We start from the raw sequence: 26,506 nt of genomic DNA on the forward strand, positions 1-26,506 counted from the left end.
TTTGTTGGAAAACAGATATAAGGTGGTTTATATAATACTTGTAATTATGTTCACACTGATGTGCTTAATGACAAAGGAGGGGTGTACATATTCACAGTAATCTAAAAAAGGGTCAGCAAATCAGCTGATTTAGACTTGCGGATTCGTTCTGATCACGTTATTGGGATTAAAAACTGACATAAGCCTGGGTATGTCAGTAGTGTTCTGTCTATGTTTACAGACCCATGGAGGTACCGCGGTACCCAAAAGATATTTTCAACAATTTTATTTTGCCTAATTACATTAAGAAAGCTTCATATACTTTATATTAACTGCAAATGTGATTTTTTTTTTAAGAGAATTTATTAAAAAAAGAATGATGCAGAACAAAAAAAACTACATTAAAAATTAAAATCGTTTGTAATACACTTAGGGCCATGTGTATCAAAAAAAGTTTTGTGATTCCCTAATTGTGAATCTTTGTGATTCGCAATTAGGGAATCGCAAAACGGCATGCATGAAATCCTGAAGGAGCCCGCTTTCCTTAAAGGAAAACGGGTTGCATTCAAAAAAGAAAAATGAAAAGTTTTCTTTCTATTGAAACTGTTGGTTTTCACCTATTTTTGTTTATTTTCTTTACTGATTTCATTTACGATAAATTTTATATGGTTGTCGCTATGTGTTGACAATGAATGTTTATATTCAATCAGTCAAAAAGCTTCAAATTTGAAAGGATAGATGAATAGATGGATAGTAGGATCCTTCAATATAAATTAAATAGTAGATGTATCATCTTTCTACAAAAACCACCAATATTTCTAATCAAATGTATTTAAAAAAAACATCATAAACTGATATGTTTATTAATGTTGATTTCTATATAAACAGATTAATAAAGTTTTAATTAAAATAATGACTGACTCTTTTTATATAGCTTTTATTATTATATCTTGTGGGAGAAAAATGTCAAAATGAATAATCAGAGACATTTAAAAAAAAAAGAATAAAACAAACATGCCTTTAAGTCTTTCTTTGAAAAATTTTCAGCTCAAAAAATGATAGTGGGGGTCATTGTTCCCTGTAAAGTGCGCGCCACACACACCTGTCTCTCCTCGAGCCTGCAGTGTGGCGTTTGAAGCACGCACAGCAGCAGGTTAGTTCAACAGCAAGTGCCTCCTGCACTTGCTACATTTCTTTTGTTTAAAGGGCCCGGCTGCGGTGCAGATTGGAAGCCTTTGTGAAAGTATTCACATTAATCGCAATGTAACTGCCTTATCTCCTTTTTTTTTTTTTTTGCAGTGCCCTTCTATTTTCAGCTCGGGGATAGACACAGTATTAGCTCTCCTCAACCTCATGTTATCTCAAAGAATTTAAAATAAAAACACACACACACAGTAACATACCAATTATTAAGAGGATCAGCCATTGATGAAGTGTGTAAAGACTATCCTAACTCAATACGCACTTTGAAAGTACTGTAGGTTATAAAGCAGACTGAGGCAAACCCAACTGCGTTTGCACTTTTTTGATACACTCACTCAAAAGTACCTAAACACACTATGGGGACGAGTCCTCACCAGGGGCGAGCCCTCCACTAGGGTGGGAGGAGCGTTGCCCCATCTGCTTTCTCTCAGTGCGAGAAAGCCAAAACATAAAAGGTAATCATTTTTGGTTAATACCGTTTTATGTGTCTTTGCGCATTGTGGGCAGTTGGGCAGAGCTGCCCGGGCAAGGCAGGAGTGGTTTGCCCACTCCTGAGTTTGCAAAGACTGTTTGGTTGGCCCCCTTGGGCTGCCAAAACCAGTCATGCGCACTCTGCCCTTCTTCATGCAGGCTGCATTGCAGCCTACATGGAGAACATGCCATCCCTTACAGACCCTGGCTGGGCAGCATCCTACCAATCACAACGCTCCACTGGAGCATTGTAATTGGCTTAGGGGAGGGAGGCCACCTGCTTCCTGTTCCTGTCAGAGGAAGGGGAGCAGGAGCAGTGAAGACGTGGGGTCCCTGCCAGCAAACAGTTAGGTTTAAACTGTTTTTTATTTTTATTATTAACCCTCCCTCCCCATGCCCACCACCCCACCCTCAAGCCATGCCGGCCACAACTGGTCCTCACAAATGTAGTGTTTGTCTGGTTCTGACAAAGATAACCTACATTATGAGGACAAAGCTGGTCCCCACAGCATGGAACGAACACACACACACACACAATGTTCCAATATTTCCGTTGAGGGGTTTTGTTGACAACAAAAAGCACAAAGTCGAGGGCCAAGAAGTTCGTGAATGCCATCAAAACTCCACAATGGCAATAATGCAACATGTATTACATGTATATATTTTTTTATTATACATGCTTATTATAAGGAATTTATCCTGAAAAAGCCGTTTTTAGGTCGGTTTTTAGGTTGAGCCTAGTGGCAGCGTGCATGCGGTGCTCGCACTGCGAGGCCTGCTGTATTAGGGTATGCACTAGCAGCCCCACCCACTCTCCACCCATATTTGTCAATGCCTTTGTATCACTTTCCTTAAATGCTGGCTTCTGATTTGTAAATAGGCTTGTTAGTCCCTCCTTGGTACCGCCTTATTTGTATTTGTTACCGGCCATAACGACTGGACCTTTTACTTGGTGTTTTTTACACAGTCGGCTTAATCTAGTGGGTGAGCACTATTTTGTTTATGGGCACTGATGGAGACAATGATAGCTACTTTTTTTTGTACTTGCATGCTGAGCGCGCTCCCGCTTTAGGGACACCACTGTCAGTTTAAATGTTTCTTTAAAAACTTGTTTTTGAGCATGGCACCCGCTTCAGGGACACCACACTCTGTTTATTTAAGTTTCTGAAAAATTTTATATTGAGCGTGGCGCCCGCTTCAGGGACGGTACGTTTGATTTCATTTTTTTTACTTTTTTACTTTAGCAATAATCGGGGCGCCCGATTCAGGGACACCGCGTTCTTTCTTTTTTCTTTTTACTTTAATAATGAGCGCGGCGCCTGCTTCACAGACACAACGCTCTACAATACAATAGGTATTGTTTTTTCAAAAGTTTGAACAATTGGTAGTGTAAATGACAAGGGGCCCGATTCACAGAACTAACTTAAGACAAAATCCTAAACTTACTACCATTTTGGTATTCACAGAAGGCACTTACTCTTTTCGGTATTCACAGAAGTTAGGAGTCCTAACTTTAGGACTTCTAGGGTGCAAATGCGTCAATATCTTACGCCTGCCTCACAGCAGGCGTAAGACTGACGCAGGCCCTTTCACATGGGGCTTTCCCCATGTGAAAGAACACATTGCTGGAGTTGCGTCACTTTTGTGACACACTCCAGCAATGCGTCACTTTTGCACCTACAGATACGTCAGAAATACTGACGTATCTGTGACTCCTTGCGACATGATGCGTCATACTGTAAATATGATGCATCATTGGAGTCGCAGGGAAGGCGCAGTGAAAAGTGACGCATCACTGTTTTCACGCAGTGATGCGTCACTTTTCATAAATGAGGCCCTTGTTCTTTTGGCAACCCTACTTTATATTCCTTTTCATCAAATGCATTCTCACACTACAGCAGTAAATGTGAAGTACAAATGTAAAATATGGGTGGAGCGGGGGATCAGGGGGTACTGGAATCAGAAAGAAAACTAAGCCTCGGTAACCAGTTTAGAAACGTATGTAAATATACAAATGGTCTTTAAAGACCTGTGAAAAACTCGGGTGTGCTGGAGAGAAGACTCCAGACACTGCCCAGCCGAGCCCACAGCAACTCAAGCTACAGCAGCCCGGCCTGAGACATACAATAGCCCCTTTAGCCCCATTGGCGCTGCGCGCCTGCCGAGACATGCATTTTTGCCCTCGTCCTCTGGGTGAAAAAACTAAAATCTTAATTCTGTGGCAGTACCACCCTTCACTGGCTTTTATGTAACTACAAATAGCCTAGTCATAGTTCTTTCAGTGTCATCATGTCAAGACTGAAGCATTTGCAATGTTATATACAACAAATGCGTACTTGGTGCTTATTTATCATATGCAAATAAGAACCGTACTGGCTTGTTGTAGGTGTAATATTACTTGTATTAAAGAGATCGGAATTTTCTCCAGTGGAAGTTTTAAGGAAGCGCAGAGGGTTAATATGCTGGCTTCAAAGAATGTGTACCATGCACATCACAAAGTGTATAGAATGAACATTTGTGAGCGGGTTACTACTTTTGTCAGAGAGGTCATTTTGTTACTTGCAGTTTATAAGTTAAAATCCTAATATAGAACAGTAAACTGTTAACTGTCATCAAAGAACTTCATGCACACTGCAAGGTATAGATTAGAGCGTTATGATTATTTTCCCCGGCCATTCATTATCCTAATGTTGCAAATAGTGTTCATTTGGGTACAAAGCTATTCTTGTTAAATAGAAATCCTAACCATGGTGTTACTTTTTTAATTCTGAGTCTGTGCTTTTCCAGACAAAGCACCCTTAAACAATACTGCCTATCAGTATGAATGATATGTCACTCATATACCTTGCAGTCCTCTGTCATGTGTAACATTTCTTATACACTGATTTACATACCTTTAATTTATTGTCTCTGTTTAATATGTGTGCAATGCAAAGTACACCCTACACTAATATGAGAGGTGCTATAAAACAAATTAAATACATCTCAGAGAGAGTGGTAATGCAGACTTTGAGGGGCACTGTTAAATAGTAATAGTGAGGGAGTCACTGGGGGGGGGCGGTCATTGGGGGGTGCCAACAAACATTGTCACACAGGGCACCACCAGCGCTAAGTCCGGCCCTGTGCGGGGCATACTGTGTGGCTCTGAGAATGTATTCACATGACTGGCACTGCGATTAACATGAATACTTCCACAATCTGCACTGATGTTTGTCGCTGCATCCACATGTGCAGTCGGGTTACTGGCACACATAGCCTTGGCTGCAGCACACAGAGACCTTAAAGTGCCGCACATAGAGGAAAATAATTAGAGGGAACATTGGTGGGGGTTGGCCACCAGCATGTTGGATGCACGACCTGGCCAGTGGTTACCATCCCCCACTGAGCATGCTGTCACTCACTTACAAAACAAACAAAAAAAAAAAACATTTTAATCATTCAAGTTGATCCTGAAGAAAACCTTTTTTGTATATTTTCTGTTTTGGGAAAAATAAAATAAAAGTAAAACATGGACAATGGGAATAAAACTGGTTATATTTTTTTGCACGTCTTCTGAAGGAGAAGCACTTGATTTTTAGGTGCTCTTCCACTTTACTCTCAGCAAGAGATGACATTGACATTCACCAAGCGATGAAAGCCCACAGTTGCAAACCAGGGATCAATCTCTTCTTGAGCCCCATGCAGGATATCTAAAGGCAATCTTTCTGCAGGAGTTACGGTGTGTTGTAACATTGAGGACTAAGTCCTTGCATCTTCTGTTCCCCTCTTCCTCTCTCAGCATTGAACTATTGTTCATGCTAAGCAATATGATGATGGTCCTAAATTGTATTTCATGTGGTTGCCCCGCTCAGATTCTTCTGGCAGAAAGAGCAAGTCGATTTTTTCCCCCTCAAATCCAATGGGGAAAAATTCCAAATAATTCATTCTAGTGGTGACTTCGAACCCTCAGGGCTAGTCAAGCTGTAAGGTTGAAAAACACACTTTTGAAACCTCTTTAGGGGGTAGAGATACCAGGGATTTAGAGGGCCTAGGTGAAGGTCCCAATGGGAGAAGGGACTCTATCCACCCTATCAGCTATAGTGCATCTTCGATGATGTTGACTGCTGTTGGAAGCTGCAGAAGGCAGTGACATAAACTCACTGCACTGTGGAGGATACTGGAAGCATCTGCCTCTGATGGACAGATTCTCCCCTTGTCCGCCTTAACTTGCAAACTACCAATGAATATGGCCTGCCTGTTTATGCTCTGGCACTGTAGAATGGGGCAGTGATGGAAACTGGCAAGATCGCCTCCTGCTTGCCAGCTCTGAAGGAAGGTGAGTCTAGGAAGAACTGCTGGCAGCCCCTAGCAATGGACAGAGCTGCCTAGCTTAGGGAAAACTATATGACTGCCCAATGAAATTCTGTCCTGAAATATCACCCACCTGGTGGCAGCAGGGCAAAATTATAAGGAGTCAAAAGCGAAGAGGGCCATGGAAGGAACCCTATATCATGTCCCAGTGCCCCACAGGAAGAGATCATCCTTTTTCTTGATCACCTCTGAATGACTAGACCACAACAGATAACATCATTTTATCATAAGATTGCTGTGAAGCCTACCGTTGACATATTATGTGTTATTCCTCCTGACGGTTCTCTTTTGGGACACTGAGGAAACTAACTATAGAAATCCCTGTACTTTTGTTAAAAAACTTGAAGTAAAAACTTGGAGACACTCAGGTGCATGCTAACAAGTTCATTCAATAATAGACCACAGCAATGGAGAGAGAAGTTGCCAGCACAGAGATAGTAAGAACTGATTTACAGGTTAGAATAAGCAAGCCTGAAATCAGGTGCCATCATAAGGAGTAGGACATGACAGGTACAAATGCATTCAATATTTAAAGATAACCAAATTCAATAAAATGAAGTAACAAAAGGAGAACAATGACAAGACCTACATCATTATGAAATCAGCAAACATCTTTGGAACTTCTTTTTCTTTTAGGACAAATATTGTCTGTCTCAGTGTACGCATTACCCTTATCAGGTGAATTTGTACTATGTTCATGTAAAGGAGCACTAAAGTTAGCTTCACTATCCTTGGAAGATTGTACATTGCTTGAAACTTCCTGAGTTTCACCATTATATGCACAGGCTAAGACTTTGTTAATCAAAGCATTTGAATTAGACTCAGACCAGTCAGAGACCTCAGACTTGGAATGCAAAAGAAGACGATTGTGAACAAAAATCATAATTGTCAACTGATGTCAACATATCATTGAACTGATTTAGGAAATTTATAGTAAACCTGTCCATCATAACTTTATTAAACTTCCCTAATCTGCTCAAGAACCACCAAGATACAATGTTGAGTTTAGCATATGTTTTTAACCAATCCTTACTTTTTTTGTTGAAAATTGTCGACTCTCCCTTCTTGATATGAAATAGCAATTTAATCTTAACACAGTCACCAACTGACATCTTGTAATCAACATTACTCACAACATGAGAATCTTTTTGTGATTGCAGCAATGACTACTGTTATACCTATTTTTTAATATTGATAATGGGCAAATCCTTCCTAATCCAAGAAAGATTCAATTCAGTACGAGAGATCCTCAGTTTAACAAAAACACCTTTGGGAAAACAGCACTCTTCTCTTCTTTTACCAGCTTTTTAATGACAACTATAGTGTCTTTAACCTTCTTATACATCAATTCCATGACTCTAAGAAGTTCATAATCATGATGAATAGCTTCCATCCAATCTTTCTTAGTAAAACTGTCTTCATATACATTTATAACATCATCCACAGAAGCAACCACACACTCTTCAATTAACTGAGACATGGGTTTCTGATTAGAATCAGGTAATCTGGACAAACAGTCAGCAACACCATTGCAGGTTCATGCAATATATTTACTATTAAAATTGTGCTCATACTTCTTGGACAAAATCCTTATCCAGGCAAGAAGATGCTTCACCTGTCCTAATACAGTTAATGAATATAGTAAGGGTTTTTGATCAGTTTTATGATGAAAGTCTTCCCCATAAATAAGTTTAAAGTATTCAACAGCCCAGGAACATGCCAGAGCCTCTTTCTTGATGGTGGAATAGCTCAACTCAGCATTTGAAAAAGGACTAGAGGCGAAAGCTTTGCAATGCTTGATTTACATCAACATATACAACACATGATGTTTAGAATCGAATGGTGATAATGGGGGATTATTCACAATGCATCGTTTGAGTTTCTCAAAAGTGGACAGATGATATTTAGTCCAAACAAGGTTATCACTCTTTTTAGTAGTGCCCTTAAGGGTGAAGCAACGTGAGCAAATTTGTCAACAAATCTTGAATACAATTCAGACAATCCAAGATATAACCTCAAGAGAGCTTTGTCTGTGGGTGCAGACATAACTTCAATGGCACGAAGCAAACTCATTCTTGAGAAAAATACCTTTTTAACTACTATAATGTGTCTCAGATACTCAATCTCTTTGAAGAAAAACATTCACTTTTCCATTTGTAATACCTTACACGTATTGACTACTATTTTTAACATGTGTGCCAAGCTACAATTGTGCATTTCTACTGTGTCTGCATAAATTAATATGCCCTCTTGAAAGGCCATAACTGCATCTTATGAAATACGCTCTGCCACTCTTGCAGATCTAGTCCACAATGGACACAACTGCACAATAAGTAAATAAATAAACAAACAAATACTGGAAATATGGCCCAGCTGAACTGAGCATAGTGCTATGGCTCAACAGTAATGAGAGCAGTTAAGTCCAACAAATGGGAGTTGCCTGACTAATATATTGCTGAGACTAAAACTATGGTGCAGGAGTAGCCATCAGTACTTTACTCTTACAGAACCATAAAGTGGAATTCGAGAATATATGTGATACATTCATAAAGGTAATCAGCAAGATGTGAAAGTACAAAAATGTTTACCGGTATCGTAAGAAATAGATAATGGCAATACAAATGCAGAATGTCTGGACCCAACCACTTTGTGGAAGTGAGAATATGAGCTAGGCACATCTTTGCTAGGGCTGTCCTCTTAATAGTGAATGGAAGGCATCAGGAGTGAGGTTTTTAAATTTAATAATGACCTATCTTTTTTTGCGCCTTTAGTAGAGAACAGCTTTGGAGCTTTGCAATATTCCATGGTGCTGGATGCTAAAGATTCTTCTGCCGCCATGTGTAAGGTCCTTGTTAGGCAGCATGAAGGCAGTCATACATCAGAGACAGAGGCCAGGAATCTCCAGAAGGTTCCCACTTCTACCTGTATATAAGGATGGAAGTAAATTACAACCAAGCTTCAGTATGTCACCACAATATGCCAAACAAGCATTGGGAATGCAATCAGTCTCGCGTTTGTTGAAGTTGCAGATATTGGCATTGTAAATGGCAATGTTTTTTACTTATGCATTACGGAGTGTATGCATATGGTGTGTAGTGTAATTATGTGGGTTGGATTGAATTAGTTGTGTAATTGTGTTGCGTGGAACTGTGTGGAGTGGATTTGTGTAGTGTAATTATGTGGCATCGTGTCCTGTGTAATTATGTGAATAGCAATTATGTGGTATTGAGTGTACTGGAATTATGTGGAGTGGGATTTTGTGTTTTGGAGTGTAATTATGTGGAATAAAATGTTGTGTTGTGGAGTGGTATGCAGTGGAGTTTAATGATGCCTTTTATGGCACACAGACACCTATAAATAATACTTTTAAAATTACACAATATATGATGTAAACGGCCGAAGTTAACTTGAAAAGAATGCACTGCTTATTGTTGTGGATGTAAAAGAACTAATCCATGAATTTTTCAAAACACTCTGTTCATGATGTAAATCAACTCTTTAAGAATGAAATTCATACTGTTGCACAGTGTGCACGCTCACATTGCGCAATGGAGTAGGATTTTATGCATTCACACCTAATTTCACTGACAGATTGGTGAAAGTGGATGAAGGCATGTAGCACAAGCCACAACTGCAGCCGAATACACAGGACATATTTGTATTTAGGTTTTTAAAATCAGGGCTCTATAAATGCAATCTTTTGGCTGAAAGCTAGCACAATTGAGATGGATCTTCAAGTTGCAGGTAACACTCCACTGAGAGCAAGCTCTGTGCAGGGGACAACTTAAGAGTTTGGTCAAAAATAAATGACGCTGTGTGGTGGCAGAAAGGGGGAGTGGGCGAGTGGGTTTTAAGGCATTGGAATGCCCTAATCCTGCATCTTTGGATCTTATGTCTGTGTTCATTCATTATTTGTTGCAGAGTTCGTTCTAATACAGATCACCTCATTTTTCTCATAAACAATGCATTTCAGAATATACATTATTAATATGTTGCTATATCTTCCACGTGCAATAGCCATTCTTTCTTGGATGTGCAATGAAAGGAGGTGTCTGTATACACTAGGGGGATGTAATGATAGCATCCTTGTGGAACTGTATTGTAATCAAAAATACACCCTTGTATTTGACCGAGTATCATCTTTGTGCTATGCATCATAACAGTGAACAGTTGGCCAGCCTCGTCGTCATCTGAACAAAACCTGGCAAATGAGCCCTCCCTTTGCCTCTTAGTTAATTAGTCATGCCATTTCAAGTGATCTGTGTTGTGACTCACATGTGGCCTCAGTGCAAATATACACAGTTGGGGGCCAAAGGACAAGAGGCCTGTCTGCTCCAGCGGGGGCACTGTTCTCATACACCATTAGCAGCAGTAACTTCTGCTACCAGACGGGGGCAAGGGGACGAGGGGTGAAAAAAAGAAGAAAAAAACGTACCTGCGAACAGCCGGCTGCCACCTGTCCTCCGTCCTCTTCCTTCTTCCTGTCTCCCCTGGAAGCAGGAAGCCCCTGGGCTCCCATGAGCCAATCACAACGCTCCATTCTGAGCGATGTGGTTTGGTGCTTAGACGGGGACAGGAAAACTGTGCATGTTCCTCACCAGGTTGTGCATTACAGCCTGGTGGGGAAGATGCAAGAAGAGCTTGACTATTTGCCCGGCCAAAGAGGGCCGGCCAAGCAGTCATGCGCACTTAGGGAGTGCAATCCACTTCTCCCCCTGCTCAGGCTAGCCCCGCCCCAGAGCAACTGACTGCAATATGAAAAATAAAATAATAATAACAATACGTTATAATTTTATTTAACCTTTTGAGCCATGGGGCGATGCTTTTCCGCCTTAGCGTAGGAGCCGCCACCGATTAGCAGGCACAGGCAGCGTTAGGTACACCGTGCTTTCGGAAAGCACAGCTTCTCATCTCCTGAGAAGCGTTGCTTAAATGGCATGATTTCCACCTGGAGATGTGATGAGGCAACTCATTCACCTTTCCCGCTCTCCTCGAGGTGCAGGCGCCTGAGAACCCAGCGGATAGCATTGTTGATCAGCTCAAGCTGCCCGCTGAGGAGGTGCTCTGAGGAATGGTGCTGTAAAGTTAATATCACCCCCCTGACTGGTATAAGCACAGTCTAAAAAAATCTACAAGTCCCCACAGGCTGTACAGACTTTGAAAATGTATTCAGTTGGTAAACTGATTGGGTGTGGAATTGATCCGGTGCAGAATAATTATATGTTTAGCAGAAGGGCTTTCCTTACATAGCTGCCAAGTTTTATGTGTGACATTTCCATGGTTGCAGTATACTTATGATTGACATTCCATGACCAAATGTGTGACATTAAGAGTGCCACTTTCTCTCGAGTAAAACCAAGCAATGGATGCACATGGAAAAAGATAAAAATCAGGAATTGCATGCTTGTGAGCAATGAGAAGCACTATTAAGATCATGAAAATACTGAAAGACTCCTGAAAAGGAAGGTCACTTGCCTACAACCCCTTCTGAAACTTCAAAACATGAAAAAGGGACTGGTGTGCTTGCCTGAGGAATATGTTAAGTCTTCCTGCCACACCATAAGCTGTGCTTAACTTTAGAGCCTCGTGACGCTTCATGGTGGCAAACATTTTTTATAGATAATTTAAAGGTGTTACAAGCTGAGGTCTGAAGTGCTTCCTTATAATGAACACAGTAAAAATGTGCACTACAGTCTAATAGCCTATTACTAAAAATATAGATTGTAATACATTTTATAAAAAACACTAAATCTTTACACATTTGGTGTAATTCAATTTTAAAATAATGACTTGCATAATCCCAAGGCTTCCCTTTGCAGGCTGGGACCTTTTAGCACTACACAAAAGTCACCATTCCCCACTGCGCAAACCAGTGCTCAATTCTGTTTCTCTCTGGTCATGCACACACACAGCATCTGCATTGATTGAGCAGCTGAGTTTTTAATCATGTAAATGAAAAAGAAAAAACAGTTCGCTTTCCCAATTTCTTTAACTTGCATCATTTATCATTCTTTTAAGGAGTATGGTTATTTATATTATATGAATTTATCTGATGATGAATGGGGAAAATGTTTTGTTCTGTAAGCCATAATGTATTTGACCCCGCACACCCACTGCACTTCTTCAGTGCTCTGCTGGACTCTCGCCAATGTGCCAGCTTTCATCTTCACTTCAGTGCCAGGCTAAGCCATAGAGTGTCTTTGGCCAATTGTTTGGCCAGCCAGGGGGCACGCAAGGAGATGCAGGCAGTGTGGTAGGTGGCTGCTGTCTCTCTTCTGAGAGAGCCTGATTGGCTTGCCTCTTTGCTGAATAGCCACTCACTGGCACCACGTTAGACTGCTCTCTGGTCTTACTGTCACTGACACTTCTGGACCCTCTCTCAGGAGCTCTGTGACAACGGGCACGATTCACAAAAGTAATCGGAGACAAAATCCTAACTTTACAACTTTCGTTATTCACAAAAGTAATTTAGGATTCCTAACTTTACTACTATTAACCTGAGGAAATCATAACTTTACGACTTTCGGTATTCACAAAAGGCATTTAGTAGTAGTAAAGTTAGGATTCCTAACTTTACTACTATTAACCTGAGGAAATCATGACTTTACGACTTTCGGTATTCACAAAAGTCATTTAGTAGTAGCAAAGTTAGGAATCCTAACTTTACTACTCCTAGACTGAGACGAAATCCTAACTTTACTACTACTAAATGCCTTTTGTGAATACCGAAAGTCGTAAAGTTAGGATTTTGTCTCAGATTACTTTTGTGAATCGGGCCTAATGTGTGTATCGTTGGCACCTTGCTATGAAAAAATGTAGGCCATCCCAAAGACACAAGTTGCAATACCAGCCTACACCACGTGAGCTACAGAGAGACTACTATTTTCCTGGCTGCAAATGAGTGAATGGTGCACATGTCAGCTATTGAGATGCCTCCATATAACTCCCCACCGCGGGGGCAAAGGCACTAGCCTCAGAAATGATAAACACTGATAGAAAAGCCACAAACTGACATTTCATGAGGTGGTTGAAATGAAAAAGTAACGAGTTAGATTGAAGATAGAGCTTTTGCTGCACTGTACAGTCCTGGGCAAATTAGTACATCTCGAGAGCACAATATGCCATATCATCCTAAAGGAAGCACACTGATGCAGACTAACACATATGTGCATCTAGAAGGGACTCTCTTGGTAACATTTGTCTCCAGCTCTGATGTTTACCATTGAAACTATGTCATTGAGAAAGCTTTTAACATCACATGTTCAGAACAAAAGCTTCTGTAAACATTTTAATTTATAAAGAACGTGTGACCTTTGTCATTCATAAATGCTACTGATGTGTTTGAAATATCGCAATCATTTAAATTAGTATGTTCACTCCTTCCCTAAGATTAGATAGATCTGTTGCTAACCAGTTGCCACGAGAAGAGTGATATCCAGGTAGGTTTGATGATTAACACTTCACTTCACTTGTACTCCAGTCCTTTGTGAGGATTAGCAGCCCCAGCTTTCCGCAGACATCAGTGTGTTGGTATGTAACCACCCCTTCCCCACCGGACATAGAGATCAGCACTTAATGTGATGGCCTGAAGCTGCTCCATCAGCAGGCCCGCATCCTCTATAATGGGGATCAACCGCGGGGCATGCCATCACACGTGTGAAATGACACAGATATTCCGGCAATGCATTGCCCTATTTAATCTTTACCGGCGCTGGCCTCTGGTGTGAATTCCTCAGTGGGTCTTCTATAATACTGGCCTGGAGGCAACATTGTGTGTAGGCAGCCTGGGTCTTATGTGTGCACCTCGCCGGACATGACACAGCCCCCACCCGCAAATGTACCCAGAGGTGTCAGGCTACCAAGTTAAAGGCTGTTGACAGGTGTCTATCTCACAACATAACGGCAGCCAGCACTGAAACTGATGTGTGACCTTAACACCACTAATCACACCCCGTTATCAGAGTGGCGGCATGGGAGACAACAGCAAGGGAGAGCCATGTGATACGGCTCTTTCGCCATTGGCGCCGGCCACAAGATCACCCTTCAGAGCGTCACACTACCTGTTCAGGCTGAGGACCACAGTGCCATGGTGTCTCAGCAGGCATAGGCAGCATAGAAAACAAACAAACTACAGCTTGCTTGGCCCAAATTAACAGTGACACACATGTGCCTTGAAAAACAACACAACACGCCATTAGATCCAAGTGTAGCTGCATAAGCGCACTTGCTCTTTCCTTATTTTAGTGATGTCAGATGGGCACGGCAAGGCCCACGTAACTGAGAGATGCTGGGCTCATATGTTTAAATTTTGTATTTAAATGAACAATCCATGTTGGCTGATCCTCTGGGGGAAACAATAAACCAGCTGAGGCATCTGAGCGTGCTGCAGGAAAGTGGCTGTTTGAGTCTGAAAGAGGGGGGGCATGAAGCTCTGCCTCCTCTGCCCTCCCAGATAGAGATGGAAGACCTGGGACCGTCACCCCACCGCCCCGCTCACCTGCTAAGATGCAAAGTCTACACCCCGGTCCCTGGCATCACCTACACCTACAAGTTAGAGCACTAGTCAGGGGTACAAGGAGGCAGCACACTGAAGAGGAGCTTGTGAGGAGCAGCACAAACTACCACAGGCGCCAAAAAGCTCCGAACAACACGCAAAAACCCCGGAGGTCACATGACGCATCGAGCGTGAGCCAGCAAACTATCACCTGGTTCCAACCATCTTGAGGTGGGTGGTCCACCATTCCTATGGGTGAAAAGGATGCGTCTCTGTTGTGCAGCTGTACCTTCGGCTCACACAAAGAGGAGCGCGCTATAAGGTAACCTGGGTGGTGACACTCTCCCTTGTCCCAATCAAGCCACCCGGCTGCAGCCTTATCTTGGTCCTTCTTATCTCTTACCCAACATATTTGCAGAGAACCAGAAGGAACCCTGAGGCTGAGAGGACCATATGGAAGGCGGGCCATCGCGTGTTGTGCCAGGAGCTGAATGTGTTTATCTAAAAATAATGTTAGCATGCAAAGGCAACCTGAATACGAGGCTCCACTCCAACAAAGAAGGCTGCAATGCCCAGGCGGGAGGAAGGAGGAGGGGCCATCACTTGCTGTACAGTGTGATTTCCAACCAAAACATATTCTCAGAGAAATCGCATGGGAAGGAGTGAACCACACAAAGGAGGGACATTTAAAAACAAAGCACCGATAAAAAACACAATTTCTGACTGCCACAGATACCAACCAACAGCAGTCAGTGGGTGTGCCAAAACCCCACTCAAGTGATACAACAGGTCTAGCAGAGCTCGAACTAAAAAGCAGAAAGTACTTAACACATAGCCTCAAATGGTCTAAAAAATTCCTTGTTGCGTGCAGATAGGGACCTTCCTGATAGCAAAGTAACACTTACCTTGTGGTTCGAAAATCTTTGGAGCAGAGCTGCTTTTAGGTGCCCCAACAATTATCAGCAACACATCTCTGGGCTAGTCCTGCCATTCCGTAATCTTTTGAGCCTTTTCTCCCTTTTCCCTTTAAACCTTGGGGGCATATCAGCAACAACCGGCGATAATTATCGCTAAGCGCACTTAGCGCTAGGATTATCGCCGGCTAGCGTGGATTTTTATCGCTGAGATTGCGTGCTATTAGCAACGCTTATCTCAAAAGCGATAAAAATCCTAGCGCTAACTGCCTAACGTGAGATTATCGCTGGAAACCCAGCGATAATCTCACGAAATGTGTCATTAGCTTGTTGATAGGGCCTCACAAACTTAGCCATGATATCCACCTTCCTTAGGATATCATGGCTAAGTCAGTCCTGAAGCAGGCGTAAGGAAAGTAGCGATAACAGGGGTTATCGCTACTTTTCTTGCCGCTATGCTTCATGGCGTGGGGCTTGATGATAGGAGAAATGTCGCTTAGCGACATTTCTCCTGTCATGTCAGGTCAGGAATGCCCACTTTGCATCTCATTAGAGATGCAAAGCTGGGCGTTAGGAATTCCTGCGCTAACGCAAGGTTTCACGCGTTAGCGTGAGCTTGCTAATTAGGCGATAAAATTATCGCCGCTTTTCGGCTGAAAATGGCCGCAAAAGCGGCGATCATTTTCTATCGCCGCATTGTAGATATGCCCCTTGGTTCTCTTCATTTCTCTGTATATTTGCCTTTGCTTTCTGTGTTAGATTTGACCTAAATACAAGCATCTGTTCCCATATTGCTTGTTTGTGTGTGCTGAGCTTTTTATCATGAATCAAATTTCGGGTGTTTTGCTTTTGTGGATCGGTGGTAAAAACTGCTTTAAATTTTTTTTTGACTCTGCAATGCCCTGTTCTTCATGTGTTATGGTATTTTGGTATTTTGTTTGTTGGTTACACAGTGGGTTGCTGTGGGCATGCTTCTCCGTATTTTTGTAGTAATACCACCAATAAGCATTGCCACACCCAGTTAAGATTAGATTTCAATTTGAAATGAAATGCAAAAACAATGGGGCTTATTTCCAAGCCCCTTGCATCACTGATGCATTGCTTTTATTATGGGAAAAAGTGTTGCAGCGGCAGCACACGGGGCTTGTAAATAAGCCCCAATATTTCATGCATTTTTCAGTGCATTGAAGCTTCAGAGTTAGTATCATCTTTTTTGTTGTGCAGTACTTTCCTGTGCAAAGAGTTGTATTAATGCATCTTGTTTTAAATAGCAAATTGATGATAAACATATTATAATTTACTTTCAGCACATTAGGTGACTTTTTAATACTTGTATGTTGTTGATGGAGCGCGATAGTGCTCTAAAATTGTAGGGGTGCATCATAATCATGTATAGTTCACACCCGCATACATTTCTGTGTTGCATTAATCTTTGGTTATTAGAAATGTGTTGTAATAATGAAGATGTTAAGTGAAAAGAATAGAAATTGCTTCGTGCCATGCGAAGAAAACGAAATGGCATTTATGTTTGAAAAGAATTGCCTTTAGCATGTTGTAATCGACTAATGAAAAGCATATGCGTAATGTAATGCATTATGATTTAAATGTGCACCATGTCAAAGTCTGCACGTGAAATGATTAATTGTGCTTAACGTGTAACAAATGTAGATGCTTGCAAAGCAAATCATCGTTAACCTATGTGTATAACTTGCTGTTTAAAGGCCTAATTGAAATGTTCACTTCGGTGTATTTGAAAGGCTTATTAGTTTATTCTTATGTTGGCCGAATTGTGTAGGCCCGAAAAGGTAATTTCCCTAGTAAGCTCTGGCATTTGGAGATAGTCAGCGAATTTCATGTGTATGCAAGGTTTACTGTTCTCACGTTTCAGTTGCAGATGGAAGAAGCTGCCCTTGTTAGTTAGAACTAATGCCTTTTGTTTTAGGAGTTAGGCATGGAGGAGAGAAGATACATTTTGAACGGAATGTCGATAATTGGGAGCCGGTGTTCTTTCTCCCCAAGGGGCCTGGGAATCACGGTCATCAAGCTGAACATTGGAAGAAGTTCGGAAGACGGTGGAAAATTACCTAGGAGAGGTGTCCGTTGGGATGGTGTGATCTGTGGGTGTGTTTTACATCTTTGCGTTTTGTATTAGGGACAGTGTCCCAGAGGTTGAGTTAGGAGAAGGGATGAAGAGATCGATTCGAAAAGAGCTCTTAGAACAAGCTCTGTAGCTTTGGCTACTTGACACATTCACGTGAGTGTACTTAGTAGGAAGTCTTCACGAGCTGACACTCTTAATTGATCTTGCCTGGGAAATGTTTAGTAGGGATGTCACCTTAGACATAGAGTAGGGATAGTCAAATGCTTTTCACTTTTCAGCCACAGATGAAGTCTGACTGAAATATTGGAGCAGTCCTTGCATGTGTTTTGTTTTTTGAACTTTTCATTCTTTACAGGATCCATCGGATTAAGCTCACCCGTAGATATGGCTTTGTATTAGTTCCTATGTACTTTTACAACCTCGTCCTGAGGTGCTTGCACATTCAGTTGTTTTTGGCTTTGTAATAAACCCACTAATTTGGAGTTCGGAATCGGTGATTCTTTTGAGCCATAGTTATTACAGACTGTTGAATTTTCGAAAATGAGTTATTTCTCCCCTTTACACTTCTCAGCAGGTAATAACGATACATATCAGTGTTGTATAAATCCATGAAAATCACAGTGCAGGAGTTTACAATACAAAAATCATCATAGTGACAATACTACAATGCAAAAAATTTGAAGACACTCCAGCATGGTGGACCCGAAGGTGCGTATCACAGACTTACAATAAAATGTTATACATTCATAATCTTGTCCCAGTATAATGCACCCTTCAGAAAAGAGGAAACAGCTATCATTACTACATGATCAAGTAACTGCAAGTGTAAAAAAAAGCTGCCCGAAACTGACGTAAGCTCTTGGACTTTAAACGTGATATTAAATACTTAACTAACTATTTAAAAGTGATATTAAATACTTTAAAAGTGATATTGATTTTATGTCGTAAAATCTCATAAAATTGACAAAATAGTACCAAATGTTCCTGGGTCTGCTGGGAGCAGCCGACACATAGACCTACCTTAATCATTTTAGGATCAAACAGACAAGGCAGGAAACAGATTAGGGAGCGTATATTGCCCAGCTGGGATTTTGTTAATAGAGATCTTTCCGATGGTTGTCTCGAGGCCTACAACAGTTTACAGAAGTAAGAACAATCTGGTAGTGGGCTTTACAAGAACCTTAGATTCCCTATCTTCCTTTTGCTGATTTAAAAAGTGCTCCTTAACTGCTTCCTATCCCCTTGCTTAGAAGATACTGTTTACAAAACAATTCGGCGCAGCCTCCTAAGGACCGTGCGACAAACTTGATATAATTCAGCATTTATATTTTGTGACTGTATGCGCACCCAAGGCAATCTCCGATCACATCCCTTCTGAATCCTGTGTGCTCATCACACCAAGCTGAGATCCATGGCAGCACTGAGGCCAATTACAGGCCCAGCTTCTTGTTGACAAATTACGATGAGCTGTTGGGGGCCAGGCCTAGCAAATTCCTACAAAAATGATTCTCTTCTTGCTGATTGCATTACAGTTCTGATATCCACAAATGGCTGCACCATACAAAAGTACTGGAAGGCATTTTATTTTGTCATTTTCTTTTGTAAATCTGCAATAAGGGTAAGATGGAGCTGTTACCAATCGATGTTGAGAATCTAAAAGAGCACTACAAGCTTGGGAGAAGAGGGAACTATGATTAGATATTCATGTGAGCCAAATATTCTGCTGGCTGAACATAACCCCCAGATAGGGAAAGGCAGGCACCTTAGAAACCCTATTCCCTTTTATGGAGATTAGTCTAGTTTTGAAGGATTTCCTTCCACACACCATATAATATGTTTTGCTGCTATTCACATTCAGCTCCAACTCATCCATAAAGTTGATGAAAAGATCGACAAGTATTTTAAGACCATTGGCCATTTAGGCCATCAACACGGCATCCCTTGCGTAGAGCAGAGAAGGCACAAAGACTGTCTTTACCTTCGGCAGATCTTTCCCATTTGCGGTCAAATGAGTTTTCAAAGCATTATTATACAGAAAGAAAAGTATTGATGCCAGCACACATCCCTGTCTGCCCACTCGTGGGAGGCCAAAAGATTCTGTGCATTCCCCACCCAGGCCATATCTCACTGACGCATTCACATCCATGTGAAGAGCCCTTAGAAAGTTGACTAGTGAAATAGGTAACCAAAGCGCCATGAAGTTGTTCCATAGCTTTGACCTATACACCCGGCCAAAGGCACTATTCTGGTCCATCAATGCAAGATAAATGGTCTCCTGTTTTGCTATTGCATAGTTCCCAATCAGCAGGGTTAGTGCCTTTACCTTCCCTGAACCCGTATAGGATGTGGCAAAAACTGTTATGTGATTGGGCCCACGTTTCCACTCACTGTAGTATGACACGTCCCACCACCTTCACTACTGAGTTTAACAAGGAAATAGGTCTGTAGCATGTGGGATCTTGTCTATTTCCTTTTTATTAAACAGGTACTATTACTGCAGATTTCCATGTCGGAGGACGTCCTACCTGCACAGCAGCAATAAGTACATTAGTTAAAACGGGGCTCAAAAATGGGTATCAGCCATATAGCGATCCACAGGTGTCCCATCCAGACCTTGAGCTTTATTGGACGGACTGGCATGGATTGCTGCATATACCTCCTCATGGTCGAACCTAATCTTCAGTGGGTAGAAGGGATTTTCCTCATTCAATGCAGGGGAGACATCTGTACCAAGGATATAAACCCTATTGAAATTGGACACACAGTGCTCAGGTCTGATGGTAGAGCCTATGTCGTTAGGGGCAGCCAAAGTAGGCTGTCTACCATTGACAATAGCCCAAAAGCCCCTAGAGTACCGGGAATCTCAAGTAGATGACAACCTCTCCCATGAGGCCTTTTTAGGATCTTCTCTCCGCTTCTTGATTGCTAGTTTACATACCTTCCTCACCTCTGTAATGTTCTGCTGATTGTGCGGCAAAGTGTCAAGGGCCTCATGAAGTTGCTTATTGGTCAGTCAAAAGGTTTTATCAAACCAGCCAGGTTGTACAGCTGGGCCCGACCCGACATTTACCTCATAATGCCATTAGCTGAAACATTCAGTTGGGCATAAGCATGCAAAATCTCTAGAGGGGATGGATCAAGAGCTAACAAAGGTTCCTTAATGATATTTAAATTTGTTCTGACTAAGGTTTAAAATAAAAAGCTAATTGGAAGATTATGCCACTGCACCATTAGCCCGTTGTACTTAACCATCAGGCCGGTCAAGCCCAGCACCAAGTCTGAACTAGTACCTGGTAGCGCCGCCACTCTAATTTCAATGTGGTTGTGATCACTTAAACCAGTTTCATGCACAACCCCTGGGCTCACACATTTCACAAGGGTTCTGGATATAAACGGATGGTCAATGATCGTCCCTTTACCCCATCCTACAAATGTAGGTATATCCACAGGTGGGCTAGTCAGCGCTTTACAAAGGCCGGCATGCCCTGGTGCTTCAAATAACTTTCACCCCCTTTTATTAGAAGTATATGTACAAAAAAGAGACTATTCAGCAATAAAGGGATTACTATCATTTTGATTTGTGCCCAACTTAGCATTAAAGTCCCCGCCCAATATAATGTTAAAAACCTTAAGATAAGCAAGCGACCTAGCCTCTAGAATTGATATTGCTTCAAATTAAGCCTGAATCTGACATCCAAGTTCCCTGACTGAATTATAGAAGTTGACCTAGAAGAAGTGAGAATCACAATAGGAACCACCCATAAAATGTGCATCCCCACATGACTTATGGGGACATGTACAACATTCATCTGTTTAGAAATATGGATCATAGTGACAAGGCCTCCCCACACTCTATGTCTGGGAGAAGGAATCGCTGCAATCCTACAGCTTTCAAAACCATCCCACACTACTGGCTCCGAAGCCCAGGTCTACTGCAGCAGAAGGATATCAAACAGGGTAGCAAAATTAAGCCATTCCGGATCTTGGATCTTGTCCCTGATTCCTGCAACGTTCCAACTGAGAACCCTAAGGGCCGTTCCTATATCATTTCTACGTGGGAACTCATTGTGCAGTGACGGTGATGAACAAGGAACTGGGGAACAAACCATAAAACCGCTCAGGCAGGAGGAAATGGGGTGGAGTCAATCACTCTGATCTAAATCGGCTGAGGGGAAAAATCTATTTGCAGTAGGTGTCGCAAACTGGTGCAAAGCATGGTGCCTCATATTAGCCAATGCTGAAAATTTGAATTGCAAGTAACGATAGAAAAAGCCTAGTAGAAGAATATTGATTCCTGTATTCCTTGAGGTCTTTGAAGCAGAGCTAAAAATCAATCACTTGGCCAAAATGGGTGACCTACAATTTATCACTATACAATCCCCTGTAAGATTTTTATCCTTGGGACAAACCCAACCAACCCTTCTAACAAATAGGATGCCATTATAATTAGTAGCGTTAAAGTTAGTGCTGTTGCTCAGCCAGTGGCAAACTTTATTTTTCAATTGAGAGGAGGATTCCATTTCACATGACCTAATGTGTTATGCCCCTGCCAAGATTGCCCATAGCGGCAGCTGGCAGGGAGTAGGCTAAGGTTGGACAGCCCCTCTGCTGGTTGGTGAAATCTCCCCTGACCCCCCCGCTTCTAGATAAATTGTTTGTAGTCGAGAGTCTGGATCCAACACAAGGAGGAGGATTCATAGAAGCAATAATGGACTCAATGGTATTAGATAAGCCAGACACAGCGGACTCCAGTGAAAACAGCTTTTCCATTATGGGAATGACAAACTGCAAAATGGTATCTTTGAGTTTATCAAACACATAACCTCGTCCTGCATTACCAGCTACCATAGTCTCAAAAATATCTGGAGGTAACGTTCTTGGGTGAGTATGATTTACGTTTTACTGCAGCAGGCCGCTTAGGTTGGCGCTTCCTTCTGGCTAGCAGTGGGCTGGTTCTGGTATCGAGAATTTCCAGTGGAACACTCTCATTCAGTCATTCCTGGACCACCAAAGAAACATTAGGAGAAGTATGGGTAGCCTACCCACAGGTTTGAGATTGGGGCTCTGTATGCAAGTCTAAATCTCAATATATATATATTTATTTTTTAGTTTTAAATAGCGCAAACTTGACCAAAAGGTATGAGAGCACTTTACATGAGCACCAGATGCGTTAGAGATGGACACATTAATTTTGTTAGGCACAGGGATATTAAGTGATTTGCCCAGAACCACAGGATGTTGAGCATCCCTGCCGAGATTGGAACCCAGTTTCCCAGCTTCAAGGTCAACCGCTCTGGCGGTTAGGCTACGCTCACTCACCGCAGTACACTCCCACACAAATGTTTACACCGCACCACTTTCAAATGTCACCAGCCGCCACTGTGTATGGGATTTACTCCATCAGGGCAACGGAGTAAAATACTCTGTCACCCTGAAGGAGTACCCACCCCCCAAATTTAGAGATGTCGCTGGCCCAGTGGACATCTCTTTCATTGGCAGGACGCCGAATGATTGATTCCTACGTTTGCAGTGGAATACGTGGGAACAAATGCGTATTTCCCGAGAACCTGAGGAGTACTTTCTGACCCATAACCGGAGACGCACGTTCCAGGTCGACATAAGGATCTTCCCAGGCAAGCTAATTTACGAGTTGTTATGTATTAAGTGCATAGTGAATGCAGGGAAACAGGAGGAAGTCTTCACCCCTCCTTTGACTATAGTACGCTTTGGCAAATGTTCTGTGCAAACTAATTGGGAATTGTTTTCTCTGCTGCTACTGTCCTGATGAGGCCTAATTGATTAAGAGCGAAACGCGTCGACCCCACAATACAGAGGAGTCGGCCTGATGTGGATTAACATAAATTAAATGTGTACATGCTCTAGATAAAAAAGTGAGGGTTGAAACAATCCCCTTGAATGTGTACAGGATGTCCTCTTTTTTAGATTTGTACTAGTGACAGATGAAATAAGGCTGTTGATACATCTGCACGTGAAAATAATTGGCAGAAAAGATTGTCTATACTTGTTTGTATTTATGTATATATATTTGTATATGTGATTTATCTGTGTTCTTGTGATGCATATAAATAATTGTACAACTACTCCTGGAGTAAGCATTGGTGGTATCTAAATGAGAAAATAACAGAGATATTTTACTCAATGATAGGGATCAATTTAGTTCTCCCTAAGATAAATTAATTGACAGATTTGTTCCTCTGCATCACAGTCTTGTTTTGAGATCATGGCGGGTGTTGGCAGCCAAGACGGGGTTGTCTCTGATGTTGATATACTGAAGGTTTGCCAGACTCTAAAGTGACGCACGAGGGGGGCGTGGCCGTGCAAGATGGCCGGACAGACGTAGCTCGTCTTGGCTCCTGGTCCGCGCTGCAATTCTGAACTGATATCTGCGGCCACACGATACCTGACAGGTCGTAAAAACGCCTTGAAACTATGCTGACAACAGGGAGCAGGCAATGATCTCCTGACATCGGTGCTGGCTTACTGGGAACTACCAGAACGCCACAGAGACAGGCCGGTCCCGACACAGCTAAAATGGCGGCACCTCCATTTTGCAGAGCGGCGGCTCCTCTTCCGTCATGACGGGGCTCCAGGTCCAACCTAGTGGGTAAACGTCGCCCCTTGTGAGCTGCGGTGACCGGTACCAGCGGCGGCTGCAGCAGAGAGCTCGCGGAGATAGAGAGGCGAGGCGGGGACAACGTCGCGGCCCTCTTCTGTCAGGCCGAGTTGCAACCACGGATTCCCAAAGGTGTGTGAGAGGAGAGATGCGGGGCTGGGTGTGAGCCGCTACTTGCAAGTAAGCGTTGCAGCGTGTCTGGATTTTGGCCTGCACCCTAGAGCGAGCAAAGCTTGCCGGAGCCCGAGTCCTACATTCTGCCTGACCTTAAGATGGCGGCTCGGCTGTGACTGTCCCTGCAGGAGAATTACTGCCTCCATTTGCTGTCCTCCAGACACTACACAAGCTGGTGGGGAGCGGGGCTCCGAGACAAACGTTGTGCCCCGTCTCCCTCCATTGGTGGCTTTTTGGCCGCGACTGCACCACCACGAAGCTCACTTTACTACACAGCAGAACTGGCGCCCTTAAGCACGCAGCAGATCAGGCAACAGTTTATGGCGGGACCAGGCTGGTAGGCGCTGCCACGCATGAATCAACAAACTGCTCCCCAGAATGACGCGGCACGGGCACCGCTCCTCTCTTGCACTGGGCACCTTGATATCCATTGCTGTGGGGACACCTGCATGATCAGGCCCGGCTTGGGAGCCGTGACTTGCCTTTCCCTCAGCCTTGTCTCCCGCTTTGATCTGCTGCGCTGTGACTCTAGCACTCCCAGGGTCGTGGGTGAGGTGGGGGGAATTTTCTCCCACCCGGCAGTGAAGCCAGCACAACAAGAAGCCTTTATCTGGTACCTGAGAGCTGTAAGAGCACGATCCCCACGCAATGTCTGGTGATAGGATGGTGGCTAGCACATACACGCGATAAGGTGGGGGTGGCCCTCCTCCACCTCTGCACCCTTGCTCCGATGAAGTGATTAAGGAAGCTATCTCAAGCCCGGTTCCTGAGCTACACAACACACCACTTCAGGGTTTAGCTCCTGCTGGGACTTACAACCACGTTGGTTATAACACCCACTGTCTAGAGGCGGCGTGCCTTTGGGTATCTATGGGAGGTGAGGCCCATGACGGTCCAGAGGTTGACCTCCAAGCCTCTTCCTGGGGACTTTACCATGGTCGGCTGGAGAGGCACCACATTGGGCACACGCTGATTGTTTGCTACATTCGAAACCACCCTGCGACCGGGAGTGCCTACAATAGCATCATCAGGTCATTCAGTCACAAGCTATAGAGGCCAATGTGGTGTAGTGCACTCTGCGACTGTCCGTGCAGCGGCCTCTGCCTGGTTTGACTCTGGGCCCACCACACACATTACCGGATAGGTGGCCAATGGACGCTGCCGTACAGCAACTCCGCTTTATGCCATCAGAGGCTGCATTTGCCCCTTACGCCTGCCATAGCATCGGAGGTCCGTCCAGGCCTGCCTCTATGCTGCCAAAGAGGGGGACGAGTAAGGCAACGAATAAGGTCTCTGACTTCTTCGCACCATCGGATAAACGCCTGCCAACTGAGCGAGACGAGGGAACAGGCGCCATGGCTCTCACTAAAGATGACCTTCTGACTACACTACGGGATTTTAAGCGAGATCTCCGGGACGAACAGGGCCACGATCTTCAGACCTCGATCGACCAACTGAGGTCCGACCTCACTGGTCGACTCACTTCCCTCCAACAAGACGTGGACTCAGTGGGCACGAGAGTCGTCGACCTGGAGGCACAAACCCAGGATCTGAACAAACACACCACCAGCTTGTGAGACGATATCAGTACCCTCCAAGCCCAACTGCACCTGACACATCTAAAGGCCGAGGACCTCGAAAATAGGGCGTGAAGAGAGAATCTACGCATTCGGGACCTGGAAGAAGGTGCGGAGGGAACAGACCTTGAGGCCTACCTGGAGGAAATGTTCGCGGAGATCCTCAGCCCACAGACGCTCAAGATCAAATTGGACGAAGTCTACCGTGTCGGCAGTCTGACGTCCGGAGACAGGAAGCGACCGCGGGATGTGCTTGCCAAATTCCACTCCTACAAAACAAAGGAAGCAGTTCTACAGGCCGCCAGGAAGAAGGGAACGGTCTCCTTTCAGGATCACTCCTGCACCGTCTTTCAAGACCTAGCGCCGGCTACACTGGCTAGGAGGCAGTTATTTAGGCCCATCACATCGAAACTCCATGATGATAACATAAGATACAGATGGGCTTATCCGTTCGGCCACTCCTTTGAGTACAACAACAAACAGCGTCACATTTCAGACCTGCAAGAGGGGTTAGATCTCCTGGGCCTTCCCTCCGACGCCCCTGAAACTTCTCGAAATACATCACAGGACTCGACAAGAAATGACCCATCTGTATATCAATGGTCCACT

This window comes from Triturus cristatus, chromosome 2_1, assembly GCF_964204655.1.
Source record: "Triturus cristatus chromosome 2_1, aTriCri1.1, whole genome shotgun sequence".
Taxonomy (NCBI): Eukaryota; Metazoa; Chordata; class Amphibia; order Caudata; family Salamandridae; genus Triturus; species Triturus cristatus.